The sequence below is a fragment of the Ambystoma mexicanum genome, chromosome 1q (assembly GCF_040938575.1).
Source record: "Ambystoma mexicanum isolate Mex_15411 chromosome 1q, UKY_AmexF1_1, whole genome shotgun sequence".
Classification (NCBI taxonomy): Eukaryota; Metazoa; Chordata; class Amphibia; order Caudata; family Ambystomatidae; genus Ambystoma; species Ambystoma mexicanum.
The window spans coordinates 1,115,250,372-1,115,265,799 of NC_090922.1; the positions used below are offsets into that span (position 1 = coordinate 1,115,250,372).

General features: G+C 48.8%; 1 protein-coding gene across 4 annotated transcripts in view; it reads left to right on the top strand.

The window, feature by feature from the left end:
- WDR47 (WD repeat domain 47) overlaps positions 1-15,428 on the top strand; it is a 1,275,124-nt gene that overhangs the window by 1,002,051 nt on the left and 257,645 nt on the right. The window lies entirely within an intron of this gene.

Sequence of the window (15,428 nt, forward strand, 5' to 3'; positions counted from 1 at the left end):
GCAAGGTCCGCCCACATATTAAAATCGCCTCCGAGAATAACCTCCCCTTCGGCCTCGAGCATCACCTTTGGTACCATATGCTGGAAAAAGCGTGATTGTCCCGTGTTGGGTGCGTAGAGGGATGCTAAAGTGAGAATTGTGATGTTGAGTCTGCCCACCAATACAACTGCTCTACCTCCCACGTCTGACCAAGTCTTTCTTACTTCGAATTTGAGCCCCTTTCTGATCAGGATACCCGCTGCCGCCTTCCGCAGTGGGCCTGCGCCCCAGTATTCCAGCCCCAGGTTGGCATAGAGAACCTTGCGTTCCTCCCCGCGTATGTATCTGGTCTCCTGGAGGAAGAGTATGTCAAGGTTGGCCCTTCTAAATTCTCGGGAGACAATGACCTAAGTCCCTTGACATTCAGAGTGCTAGCCCTGAGGAATCCGGACCTGACTGCCATATTATCAGTTATCTGAGACATAGTTGCATTATTGGACGTCTGATCACTGGTCCCCACCAGTTATTATTCAGTATCAGCGTTCTGTGGGTGCATGTGTCAGTATATTCACCTGTCATGAACATTTCCCCCTTCCTTCTTCCCCCCTGAGCCCCTCTGTCCATTTGTGGTGTCCAATCCATCTGTGTTGTCTTGACCTGATCAGTTTCGGACCACCAGCGAAGATCTTGCCCCATTTGGTCCTTAAACTTAACACTTCTATTGTAGATGAGCCCCCCAAGGTTCCGCCCCCTTCCCATTTTGTTTCACTAATATCAAACACTTCTAATGAAAGTAAGTTCCTCATGATATCCGCCCCTCCCCTTCGACCTCGCAACACTTGTTTTCCCATTGCAATCTTACTTTCCGTGGGGCTTGTCAGACTTGCACATTGGTTAATTGTGTCTGACCTCGAGGGTGAAGTACTTTATCTGGAGAAAGCCAGTGAATTTCCCTCTCGGGTCGACTTTCCAGCAGCATCGTCGATTTATTACCTAGAGCTCAGTGTTCCATGTCGGAGTACGCATTCATCCTCCTGAATTTCCGTGCGCCCGGGGTCTTTCTTCATCTAGGTCCTTTGATCCTCCATTCTCCGTCTCTGTTTTTTCCATCGTCGGGGGCCGATCCCCCCTCCTGTCCTCCGACCAGGTCTGCTATGCACCCGCCAATGTTTTTTCGTTTTTCAGTTTTATCTTGTTCCCATCCCATTCAAAAGTCAATGAGAAGGGATATCTCCACCAATACCGGCTTTTAGAAATTTGATGAGCGGGAGGCATTGCCTTCTCATGGCCAAGGTCAGAGACGAGAGGTCTTGGTAGATGGATACACTTGCTCCTTCCATGAGGATCTGCGTACCGTGCCTGACTTTGTCGAGAACTCGAGCTTTGTCTGCGTAATTGTGGAATCTGGCCAGTATCGCTCTCGGGCCTCCAGCTGAGCTGCCAGTGCGAGGGATGCGTTCGAATTTGGACTCATCTATGGAGTCATCCTCGAAGAGTAGTTTCATCAGCGTGTGTAATGTTCTTTTTAAATCAAGCTCTGTTTCTCTGTCTTTCAGGAACGCCAAAAATGGGTATGTTATTGCGTCGCTCGCGGTTCTCGGGATCATCGACTTTCAGGCAAAACTCATCTTCCTTCGATTTGATTTCTGCAATCCTGACGTCCATTTGTGTTTCCAGGGCAGACAGGGAGGTCTGATTGTGTTCCACTTCCTCCAACCTCTCCTCCATTTTGTCAATCCTATGAGTTATTTTGTCTATTTTCTCACTGATATCAGCTCTCATGCTTTTCATTTCAGATAATAGATCGGCAACGTCGGCCTTGGTGGCAGCAGCTTCTGGTCCAGAGGATGCCATCACGGCGCTGTGAGGAGGAACGCTGTATATATGCTGCGGGGAGATTTTGTAGGGTGCAAGCTTTTCTTTGATGTTCATGTGCCCAAGGTTAAAAATGTTTGAGCACCATTCGAGACGTGCAGCAAGACTTCAGGACTTGATCAGTTGTCTACTTTTTACGCGGGATGAGACGTGCATCCGCCCCTTCAGGGTGGGGGGCCCTACCTTCTCAATGGCGTGTAGGATTGAGGGCAATAAAGGAGCTCAACACTCTTCCTTTGGTGACTGCGGCCGATAAGAGGGGCAATAGGCCTTTGTGCAAGTTTAGCTTACTTCAGTGAGTGTTCGCGGGTACCTGGTTGTGGGTGGGATTGATGGATGCTACCGAAGGCGTTCAGTGGCTGTGAGAAGGCAGTCTGTGTTGTCATTGTGTGAGAGCGCCCGCCGTCTGGGGTTGGGAAATAATCCTTCTCTTAGTGGTTCTGTGGAGATATATGCAGTGATGTCCCAATCGTCGGGTAGCTGTGTGCATTCACTGGGTGTTTCTGCGCTTTGTTTTAACAGCGTTATGTATCACACAGGGTTCAAGGAGTGGTTTGGGGATGGCTCTGTTGCGTGGGGTGTGGTGCTGGACTTGTGCACACTTCCCTTATTTCCCTTTGCTCGTGGTTTGTACAGGGTGGATCTATGTACCTCAATTAGGAAAGAGTGTCTAATCGTGGGACCAATGAGTTGAGGGTGGATGCCTTTAGACTTCTTCCAGGATTGGCCTGCCAGGAAGATATGTTTGTCGAGCTTGTACAGTATACGCCAGGACCGGGAGATTGCGATCTCTGAGTTTCTCAGTGAGTTGAGTTCAGTTAAGGGGAAGGCAGGGGCCAGTTCACGTTGTTTGGAGAGTGTTGCTCCTTCACCTGCGCTGCATGGCCGTCCTGGGTGAGGGTCACAGTGCGTCACCTGGGGCCTTGTTGGTATGCGTCATTGTTCCTCAGTCTAGGCGGTGTGACGTCAGCTTCGGGCAGAGAGCCGGTATAATGTTTTTAGACCAGAGTGGGTAAGGTTCCTTGTTCTTTGTTATCTCTTTTACCCTCTCTGGTGCAGAAGCGCGGGGGTCTGTGCGTACCTGGGACAGTGTAACCTGTGGAGGTATTAGACCATCCGACCAGCCAAAGATCATATGGTTTCTGGTGGGCCTGAGGATGCATTGGCAGCACTGTCTTTCGTGCATCTTGCGCCCACGTTGTGCGTATTTTGAAGCATTCTGTAACGTGCAATATGCAGGAGTAGGCACTGATGGGGTATTCCCCTTATTGTTCCGGATAGCCTTGCATATCTTCCAAGCTTTTAGTGTAGGGTGGTCTGTAGCCTTGCTATGTCAGTGTCCCCAAAGCGGCGCAGGAGATACCGTTCACATGTGGGAGTGGGCAGCAATCACTCACTGTGCCTTCGTTTGTTGCGCGTCGGATCTCTGACTTATGGATGGTGGCTCATTGGCCGTCCCGTGTCTCTTCTGGGTTTTCTAGACATTCCAGAATGTGTGGTCCAGGACTGTCGGAGCTGTTGGGGTTGTCTGGGGGGTTGGGGAGAACCTCCTACCCCAAAAAATAATGTAAAAAAAATTTGATGGGATTTTTTGTAAAAAGAATTGCTGTAAAAATCCCAGCGAAAAAACATCCCATGATGAAATTACATGGAACCGTCTGGGGTAGCTGAGGTTGCGGGATGCCACTCCAGCGTCCCTGCATTGTGGTCATGTCATGTCTCCTGTCACAAGGCCCCATTCTTATAGTATCAGCGCCCCTTTAGGTACCCATTAGTCCCCCTCTACTACCCATTCACCTCCACATACCCGGCGGCAGCAGTTTGGTGGTAAGATTCGCCACACCCCAAGAAGGCGGGCTTGGACGGTCGCCCGAGATCCTTGCGACCGTTCCTTCATTGGCAGTTACCATGGCGCTATTCAACGGTGTGCCGTGGACACAGCCCAACCTGGTTACGCGTCACGTGATCAGAAAGAGCGATCACCTGATATCATCACGGAACACGTGACATGGAAGCACGCGTCACGTGACTTGGGTCACATGATTCATCAGTGCAGTTAAAAGAAGCAGGTATATGCTCAAACAACGCTTCACAGCTGCTTCGTTTCAAGTACTGTTTGGTGCTTCGTTCCTCTGCTATTTACGATTTATTTGCCTTCAGAAAGCTTTACGGATTCCCTTGTTTTTTCCCTCGGACTGTTAACTGCCTCGTGTTTATCTGGAACTCCTGACTCCTGGCTCCGCTACCTGGTTTTGATCTGGACTCTCCCTGGATTTGTCGTTACCCTCTGGCTTCTGATTTCGGATTGTTTCTGGACTGCTCACGGATCATCCCACTTGGCACACTGATCATTGGTCCTCTCCGCCTGCACAGGTGTTGGTACTTCCATCCGGAGAGCTACACAGGACTTCCCTCGCCTCCTGCTGCTGCCGGTTATTTGCAGGCTCCTGCCCCCATTGTCCCGATCTGGGGTATGGTTGTTACCCGATCCATTTCCATCTAGGTAAGACTCGTTGTGGTGCATCCCTTGTGTTCTGATTATCGATTGCATTGCCATTGTCTTGTATGTCCTCATTGCTTGCCTTATAGCGGTCAGGGGTGTTTCCGGCGTTCCTGGTTCCTGTTTCTTGGCACTCAACACCTGTGGCCTCAAGGATTGCATGGGTAGTTGTATTACTATCTTCCTGTGTGGTACTTGGGGATGGAGGTTCTAATAATCTACACGACCATCAAGACAGAACAGGTCATTTCTAGAAGGGGGTCCTTTATTTCCGCGTCGGCTGCGCAACTCAGCTGTTTTAGATTTCACCGCTCCCATGCAATACAGGGCAGTGTGCCGCCGGGGCCAAGGCGGGTTCCGGGGGTCCGCTCGAAACTGTTGGAGCGATGCGAAAACAAGGGTTCTGCGGCGCTCGCTCTTACGGTGCCTAGGTTCTCATTAGTCCCCTTACTCTCCGTTTGCCAAAATCTGCTATTTCCATCTTCTCTTCATTCGGGGGTTGCGCAGGTTGGTGTGTGTGGCTGGGACCTACGCAGTGTTGTAGGATAGTTTCTCAGTTCGTCCTCTGGATCATACGGCCTCTCTCCAAGGTCAAGGTTTCACTTTCGTTCGGCTGGCGCTTGAAATGCCGTCATATACACACAGTGATTTCAGGATGAATTCTTCACCGATTTTCGACAGGTTTTCTTCTTCTGGGGAGTCAGGGGGACACTCATGCAGCAGTGACTCACTTTCCGTCCACGGGGGGGGGGGGTCCAGAAGTGGGGACTCAGACCTCTTCACGGACCATGGGGGTAGAGCTCACACGGAGAGAGTGTTCATCCGTCCGCCCCCTTGTGGCCAGTCCTTTTGGGGGATTTTAACTATTGGTTAGGACATATGGTTGATCCTATGGCCTCAGAGCTTTCACAATCCCTCACAGACCTGGGTTTTAGTCAAGTCATTCAAGTCCCTACTCACATATTGGATCATACCCTTGATTGGATATCAGTTGTTAACACTCCTTGTCATGATGTCTTGGTATCCCCTTGCCCCTGGTCAGATCATGCCTTTGTGCATTTCCCCGCTATAGTACCTTTCCCTACCAAAATTAAACCGAAATATGCACTTTCAGTATTAGAACGGAACGTCAAGCATTTGACCTATGAAAGAATTGAACCTGTGCTCAGGCTCTCTCCAGTTGTCTCAGACACAGAGGCAACAGACATTATGGCCTTGAAACTTAAGACTACATTGGACCTGGTTGCGAATACTTTGGCCCCGCCCAAACGTAAAAAGAAATCTGCTGAGAGTAAAAGAAGTAAACCATGGTTTTCTCCTGAGATACAAACATTAAAAGCCTCCTCTCTCAAACTATTTTATAGCTGGAAGGCCAATCAGACTCCTTTAGCACTAATTAAATTTAAAAATGCTTCTAAGAATTATGAGGCAGCCATAGTGGCAGCTAGGAAGACGTACCATAATCTAAGAATCTCTCAGGCAACATCTGACTCGAGGGAATTATTTAACATTCTCAAAGAGCAGGAGACTACAACCCAACCGAAGACCTCCACTATTATTAAAGGCTATAAATGGTGTCTTGATATTCAGAACGCCATGTCTTTGAAATTGGAGGGGATTCGAGAAGGCATCTCAAGTAAAAAAGTTCTGACTGCCTACAATGGGGACATTAGAGCTTGTACAGCCTTTGTGAGGGACGAGGGTATCCCTATATTCAACTTTAGGCCAATTACTACTAACGATCTAGCTTTGGTAATTGCCAAACTGAAGGTTACTAAATGCACGGGCAATCCCTGCACCTCTATTATCATTAAGACCTGCCTTCCTATGTTAGTCCAGTCCATCTGTAAATTCATTAACTCAACCTTTACAACTGGGGTGGTCCCTGATGAGCTGAAACAAGCTTGGGTCACACAATTTAGTTTAGTTTATTATTTGATAATGCGCACCAAAACCTTAGGTAGCAGGGCGCAACGGTTACTATAATATTTGAGCTTAGTTACAGTACATGATTATTACAGTGTATGCAATACATATATACATAGATACAGGGTACATGTCAGGAGAAAGGGGGGTAGGTGGTCTAGATTACAAATACATGAAAAGCAGGATAATTCTAGTCTGAAGTTCAGGGAAGTAGTCAACAGAGGGATGCAGTTTATCGGGTGTCATTAGTCCGGAGCCAAGTTATCAAGTTGCATCTGAATCTAGAGTAGGGCTGATCCTCTCTTAGGGCAGTGGGTAGTGCATTCCAGGCACATGCAGCTTTGACTGGGAAGCTGGCTCCACCAGCTTTAGCTAATCTGAATCTGGGAATTTCTAGGGAGAGATGGTTGGAGGCTCTAGTGTGGTGAATGGATGTTCTTCTTGTCAGTCTGGCAGAGATATAAGGGGACACAGTATTGTTAAGTCCTTTGTGGTTAAGGGATACCATTTTGAGTAGTATTCTATCACTGATTTTTAACCAATGGTGGTGTTTCCCGATATTAGAAATATGCTCTCTGCGGGGTATGTTCAAGGCTGCTCTGAAGGCATTATTTTGCAGTATTTGCATTTTATTTATGATATTTTTGTTGGTGTCTGCCTATAGGGCATTGAAATAATCAAGCTTAGACATTATTAGTGTGTTGGCTAGTGTTATAGAATTGGTTTTGGAAAGGTAAGGTCTGCAGGCCCTGATCAGTTTACAGGTATAATCTGTAGAGGAGGCCATTGAACTAACTTGTTTTTGAGAGATAGTGTGGAATCAAGGTAGAAACCAAGTGTTTTTACCTCAGTTACTACTTTGATAACGTTGCCATCGATGTTAAAGGCAGTGTAACTGGGGCTAAGTTTTTTGAGGTTGGAGTCAGAGCCCAAAATCAAGATCTCAGTTTTATCGTCATTCAGGCAGAGGCCGTGTGAGGCCATCCATGCCTGAATGAGGAAGTATATCTTATTTACCAGAGCTGTGTCGTCGACAAAGTTGCCAGATAGGGGCAAGAGGATCTGGGTGTCATCGGCATAATTAGTATAAGTGACAGCCAGCCTGTCAAGTTCGTCGAAGAGTGGCTTAGTAAAGATATTGTACATTGTCGGGGAGACACATGAACCTTGTGGTACACCTCAGGTGATTTGTATTGGGTCAGCTGAAGCTACAGGGGAAAACACTCTCATTGTACGGTAGGAAGGATTGTACCCAGGCTATAGCTTCACTTGAAAAATGGGCTGCTGACGCTAGATGTTTGCATAACACTGCATGGTCCACCAGGTCAAAGGCTACTGATAGGTCGAGGAGGAGTAGCATAGCTGTTTTACCTTTTATCCTTCAACTCGTCGATTTGTGTCTTGAGGTCAATTAGTGCCATTTCATTACCGTGTTGTGGTCTGAATCCAATTGCTAAAAAAACCGGGCCTGGACCAAAGCATTCCTGCTAATTATAGCCTATAACCAACACTCCCTTCCTCTTCAAGATCTTGGATCGAGTGGCCTACTCTCAGATTTCTCAACATCTTAATCATTATCCTATTTTAAACCCTTTGCAATCGGGTTTTAGACCGGGTGGACGGAAACCTCATTATTAGATCTTAAATCGAAATTACTTAAGAGAATGGACAAAGGTCTTGCCTCCCTACTTATCTCGCTGGATCAATCCGCAGCCTTCGACCTTGTAGATCATACCATCCTGGCTGAGCGGCTGAAGGAAGTAGCACATTTTTCACTGGCAGCAATTCAATGGATGCTATCCTTCCTGTCCAGTAGTCAGTAGGGTTAGTGTAGATGAGGCAATGGCTCCGCCCATCTCCGTGCTTTTTGGAGTACCGCAGGGTGCTTGCACCTTGCCATGTATTTACAACATCTTCCTGGCCCCTTTCTTTGCGCATCTGGAACAGGAAGGGGTCCTATTTTCCAATTACGCGGATGACACACAATGTGTCATTACGCTCTCAGGGTGTCATCGCCAGGATGAAATGGAATTGAATCGAATATTTTTTATCATTGAGCGCTGGATGATGCTGAACAAATTAGCGCTCAATCGAGGCAAAATGGAACTTATGGTTGTTGGCTCAGTAGGCACTCTCGCCAAACTGGACCCAGATTATGAACATTTTCAGTTGGGGATGTAGAAATTACCACACTCCCTGAGCAATAATAGGTGCAAAGATCGATTACTTTTGTAGTCTCCTGGCAAGGGCTAGCAAAGCAGCCATCAGTAGACTCCAAGTGCACTTCACTGGCTCCCTGTGGAGGCACGCATTACTTTCAGGCTACTGGTCATCACATTCAAGTGTCGAATGGGCACCATGCCGACCTACCTACCTACAAGATCATATCAAGGAAAAACCTAATTATAGAAGCTTGAGATCAAGCAACCAAAACCTCTTATTCTTGCCTAGATGTAAAACTAAGAAAGTTCAGGGAGGAGCGATTTTTGGCAGAGCTCCCACATTATGGAATGCCTTACCGGCATCGTTGAGAAGCTCTCTGTCTTTGAGCCTGTTTAAAAAAGACCTGGCTGTTTCGATACGTAGCCTCTCCTTCTCCTTTCTTCCTGGTTGGGGAATTATCTCCCCCCCTCCTCTTGGACCCTACTTATTTGTCTTGTCTGCGCCCTCATACCAACGGTTTATGGATGCACATTATAAATAGACTAAAGTAAAGCAAAAGCAGATACTCACCTGAGGAAGAGGAGATCAGTGGAGCTGCCAAAAAGAATGAAGAGCGAGAAATATTTCTCAGCATAATTAACAGAAGACTTTGATGCTATTCCATATGAGCACAGACTGTTCAGCCAGACAGCTTCAGTTCAGCCAGACAGCTTCAGAGTTTACGTTGATCATCATGCCAGCTATCCAGGTTGGAACAAATACAAAGTGGTTACAGATAACCAGATGAGAATTGAGAGCCATAAGCCTGATGACTCTCCAGAATAGGTATTTCCTGGATATGATCACAGCTATGGATGGAGGTGTTTGTGCAAAAATTGGAGAATCATGTTGCACATTCATACCTTCTCATGATGACGACAATGGAACCTTAACAGAGGCCATACACATGCTGACTATGCTCCGTGATCAGATGATTGTCACGGCCACAGGCCCCAGAACACAAAAACCACACCATCTAGTGATGGGAGCAATGGGTCACTTGACTCACTTATGTCCCTTTGGGTTCCATAAACACAGGGGCCCTGGCTGGACTCCGCCTTGGCGCCAGGCTCATATAGCGATGTGAGCAGGAACACCTTATTTCAGTGCAGGAGTGCTTTTACTTTATTTCAGTGCAGGAGTGCTTTTATTTTACAAGAACTTTCCAGGAGCTGAAAGCCTTTATTCCAGAGAACATCCTCATTTGCTGTCTCATCGGGTGTGGCAGGCAGGCTGAACCTGATGGGCGTGGCTTCAGAAGCTCAGTTATATAAACCGCTCCATCCTTAAGGCCGGTGCTTCGCGTTACTGTGCACTCACGTGCAACGTGATGCTTACCGCCCGTTCTCCTGCAAACTCGCCTCCAGGAAACCGGTGCTTCATCTCTTCATCTGCAGACTCATCTCCTGACATCCAGTGATCTTGATCCCGACGCCGCAGCACTGCACTCCGCATCCACGAACTCGGACCTTGGGAAGAAGAAGAAAGACAAGGTTAGAACATCCGTCCTAGGGCTGTGCCGCTTTTGAACCCTTCACATCCCCTAGTTAACAATTTACCAGCTACTGTACCGCTGCAGCTTTGTTCCTCATTCCCTCCGGCTGCCGCCTCGAGCTCTGCAGCTTCTGCCGGGCCGGCATCATCACCTGCAATGGAAGAAAGCAAAAGAGCAAACATCAAAAGTGGAACGGACAGCAATACAAGACAACAAACTTTACAATACAACAAAAACAGATGAGGAAAGACAAAGGCAAACAGGAACACTTACCTGAAGTATAGTGGCTTAGTCGCTGCAGGACTGGACTAACATGTGCAAGGGACCAGTGAAGGATCTCGGTCCAGATCATACAAGCGCCTCTGCCAGAAGCAGCAGGACGGAGTGCTCGCCAAAACTAATCAACAGGTGAGCTTTCCAGGGACAACGCATCCCACTGCTACCACGGTTTGGGAGAAGGGGTCTGGATCGAGATCAGGCGCAAAAGCTGGCATACTCACGCCCCCTATTCTCCACGCAGGAGCAGTCCCGAGCAGCATCACCTATTACCACCAGTCACCACAAAAGCACAGAGGGTGAAGTCGGACCCGAGCGACCTCACCCCCGGGAGGGCTGCAACCGTGCCCCAACGCCCCCGCAGAGACCAGGTGAGCGTAATAATGATAGACTAAGCTGAAGACATTACTGATGACAGCTGGTTTGGATCACTCTTCTCTTGGATTCCACAGTGGATGGCAGACATGTTCAAGTTCCTTGGAGCCCTGATAGTGATGGTATTGCTTGGGTTCTGTGTAATCAAGCTGATAATCTCGCAATGCAGGAAGACAGCAAAGAAAGCAATAGGAATGAAGATCATAATCTATGTTGAGCAGGGATGGAAGGCCAAAGACCTAACGGATGAAGAAATTGGAGATTATGTGAAGGCCAGTATCCATGCACCTGAGAGATCGAAGTTCCTATACCCGAAGAATCATAAGAAATATGTGGGAAGATAGGTCTACTGCAACCCAAATGGACAGTGTCAACACATGACATGGACCAAAGACGAGCATGTCAAAACAGCAGGTTGCCTGAAGGGAATCATTAAAGGTATGGGTCCCAAAGAAGCTCTTTTTTTAGAAGAGGATGCCTGGATGTAAAGGATAAGAGTGGTTGATTAATCTCCCAGAGGGGGGAGTGTAGAGGAGGAGCCAAGTACCCCCATCGCAACCACTTCACCTATATCGCCTATGTTGCCTATAGATTTTATGCTGAAATATGAGACATACATGGAGCACTTGAATCGACAAAGGGCAGAGTATGTACTCTGTGCAGTACCAGTAAGATTACCAATACCTAGGAGAATTCTAGAAGCAAGGTTCCCATTGAGAAACCCATACCTGCACACAAAGAAGTATGATAGTCGTTTAAATGAGATTCCTGAAGAAAAAGAGCAGGTAAGCGATAAAGATGAATGGTGACATCACAACAGAGTTAAGCTGACGTGTATAGAAGAGATGCAGAGACCAGAGAATGCAGATATTCTATAAGGCATCAAGAAAGTATCGAGGATAAGTGACATCTTGGGATCAAAGTGAAGAAGCTTATGACACAGAGTTGATGGAAACCTCAAGTCATTTTACACGTGTACAGATGCAAGAAACACAAGCAGTAAAGTAATCTTGAAGCTAGCCTTATGCTTAATAGTGAATAGATTGTGCAAGCACCAATATATACATATATGCAAATGATGAAGTAAAGGAGGGATATTTCCACTACGCATTATAGCCGTGCTGAACAGTAACGAGAAGGCTTCATTCTAGTATGTCGCAGTTAAAAAGCAGCTTAAATTAACAAAATTAATCTCAGAAAGCAAGGTTGAATGAGCCAAAAAAGCCAAGGTCTTATCAAACTGGAGCAAACTGACATTAGATACAAGTCGTGTGAAAGAACAGAACTCCTGTTCTGAAGGCATGGACAAAAACAAGTCATCAGAGGTCTATTAAGAATTAGTATTTTAGGATTCCAAAATGGCGGCCGTGGCGAGGAGACATGCGTGAAGGATGCTTCTGCTGGGCCGGGGGAAAAAAAACCCACCTTAAACGTGTCGACCGTGTAGATGGCCGGTGTCCTGCCGCCTGAGGACCCCCTGGAGATCATGGAGTGCCAGCTCTGCGAGCTACACTGAGACTGCGGGCGGCAGCGTGGTGTGTGCCCACGAGAGCGAAGTCTGCGGGCCCTGTGAGGCGCAGGATCGGTGCGGGGAGGAGCTCGGCACTGGTCAGGGACCACGGTGGTGAGCGGTGAAGAGATGCTGTGCCGCGGCTTTCTCCCCGGGGGGAGTTTTGGCTGCTTGCCCCCCCCCCCCCATCTTTGTGGTGTCGGTTGGGGGGTGCGGGCCGGCCGGAAAGGCTACGCAGCATCGGGGACGCTGCGTCTGAGGACTGCGGAGGATCCCTCCTCCGGTGGGGAGAGAGTTTGGCGCCGGCTGGAGTAGCGGCGAAGCACCGGCGGTCCTAGTTCTGTGGAGGGGGTGTGCTGGCCTGACTCCCCACAGCATTCTTTTAAGGCCGCAGCTGAGAGCGGTTCAAGGCGCCCAAAAAGGATGACAGGCTGGGCTGCCTGGGAAACTCCGGAGGACCAGAGAGACAGTGGTTGTCTAAAGCCCCCCACTATCCCCTCACCTCCTGGGTTGGGGGATAGGGGACTGCCAGTGGCAAAGCACGTCCCCAGTGCAGGGGACGTAGTAAGGGAGCAGGACGGACATACCGGCCCGGCTGGGGACAACGAGTGTGAGCCCATTCAAAGAGTTCTGAACCGTGGGAGCGGGGGCCCGGTGTAGCTCCGCCTCAGCAGCACTGGCATAAAGTTGGTGGGCCTTTCTAAACAAGAGAAAAGCTGTGGACAGTATTTGCGCAGTACTGGTTACTGGAGTGGGGCTGGTGCACCCTAGATGGACAGATAAGACACGTATCTCATTGGGGGCCCTCCCGGACGAGCGGGGCAGAGACTAAAGACTACTCCTGGTAGAGTGTGTGAGAGAGACACCTTCGGTGGTCGTAGGGGGTGTGCTCCCCACCTAGCGAACTCACCGCCCAGCACGAGAGTGAAGTGGTAGGGCTGGCGGAGACCTTCCTGGGTGAGCCGGATGTCCAAGAACAAAGGTCAGAAAGGAAAGGGGGGCCCTCCGGGGGCGACATCTACCTCTGCCAAACGCGACACGAGTATAATCCAGCTCTGGGCGAACGACATCGAGGGCGGTCAACGTGGGAAAACTCAGAGGGACGCTCCTGAATCCTTTAACCCGGAACCCCCGCAGGAACATCAAATCTCGAAGGAAGACATGCAGGTCTGGTTTAAGGACCTGCAAGACACCTTTATGTCCACGGTGCAAGACCAGTTTGCCAGCATGCGAGAGGACATGAAGCAAGCAGTCCAGGACATTCGGCAAGATGTCGCAAAACTTGAAGAACGCACTGACACCTTGGAAAAGGTTGTACAAAACTTGGAGGAAGAAGCCCTGCAATACAGTGAAACTAAGGAGCGTCTAGTCCGCCTGACCCACAATTTAGAGTTACAATGGGAAGATCTTGAAAATCGATCCCATACGGCCAATATTTGCATCAAAAATATGGTGGAATCGGTGGAAGAGAAAAACTTGAAGAAGGCGGTGCAAGAGGTGTTTCGGGACATGCTGGCAGAGAAGGATCCAGAGTTGATTAGGGTGGATCGGGTTCATCGTGTGGGACCTAAGCGGACGGGAGAGCCGGTGGAGCGCCCCAGAGACGTGTGTGTGGCGATGTCATCGTACCCCCAGAAGGAGGAGATCCTGAGGAAAGCCAGGGGAATCGATCATATAAAGATGAACGGGGTGGAAATTTACCTTTATCAGTACCTGGCGCAAGTGACTCTACAGAAGAGGAGGGCGATGGCTCCTGTAGTCAGGGAGCTAGTGAATAAGATCATCAGATATAAGTGGACATTTCCATTTGGATTACTATTCTCCTGGGAAGGGAAGTCACGGAGGGTGACTTCCTGTGAAGAGGGTCTTCAACTGCTGGGCATTCAGGAGCAGGATGTAGACAGCAGACAACAGCAGTGCAGTACCACGCCAAGTAAAAAGCTATGGGAATGGAAGGAGGTCCAGCGCAGTAAGAAATAGATAGCAGAGAGATCGTCCTGATTTACTAGTAGTAAGTATGTCAGGGGGTGGCAGGCACCGGTAAAAAGGGAATGGAGGTATTTTGTGACATAGCGGTCGATACGCCTCAATGGTCAGTTTGAAATAGGCCCGGTGGGAGATGCATTGAGGAATCCGTTAGGTAGGGTGGTAAGGTGATGTGGGCTTTAGGACTCCCCGAGGTGTTTTTTCCCGGAGTTATTTGAGGGACTGGTGTGAAGGGCCGAGCGCCCTAGCAACCATAGGTTCCCGGGTCCTCCTTGGGACAGTTTGGGGGTTTTGGGGCTTGTTGGGGTGGGGAGGGAGTTACATGGGGTTGGGGAGGATGGGTAGGTGGTGGCGAAACGAGCGAGATAGGTCCAGAGGAAGCAAATATAGGGAGATGGGTAAACTGAAAGTACTGACATTTAATGTCCGGGGACTCAATGCCCCGGTGAAGAGGAAGAAAGTGGAGGAATTCCTGAGAAGGGAGAGTGGAGACATATTGTTTCTACAAGAAACACATATAAGACTGCGGGACAGGGCAAAACTGCATCTACGGGGCTACAGGTGGATAGTACAGGCTAATCCCACTGAGAAAAAGGCTGGGGTACTGATTGCCTTCTGTGATGGGGCGCACATTCATATACATAATACCTAGACGGATAAAATGGGGCGATTTGTATTTGTGAATGTCACTATAGAGGGGAGGGTGTTCACTCTAGGCTCGGTATATACCCCAAATACTGGGCAAGATGGTTTCCTAAGAGAGGTACTGGAGCGATTGGAGGCCTTTGCGGAGGGGGAGACAATTTTAAGAGGAGACCATGTGGCTTGGGACCCAGCGATGGATCGGAGCTCGGGGAGTCACTCTGGCCCGGGAGGTCCTACTAAACGGCTTCGCCAAAAAATGAGCCATCTTGCGTTATGTGATGTCTGGAGGGAAATGAAGGGTCGCCAGAAGGGGTATACCTGTTATTCCCATGTGTATGGGTCAATGTCTAGGATTGACTATTTTTGGACCTCTGTGGGGCTGCTGGGGAACATTCGGGAAGTGGAAATAGAGCCCATCTCACTCTCAGACCATGCGCCGGTTTGGATTGAGCTGAAAACACCGGAGAAAGGGTCAAGACTATGGACCTGGAGGTTGCCGCATGGGGTCCTTCAGGATCCGGTGATGGATACTTCGGTCAGAGAAAAGATTGAGGAATACTGGGCCCTTAACGATACGGGTGAAGTGAGTATAGGCATGGTATGGGAAGCCTTTAAGGCTGTGCTTAGGGAGCATGTGATAGCCTTGAAAGTGGCCAACG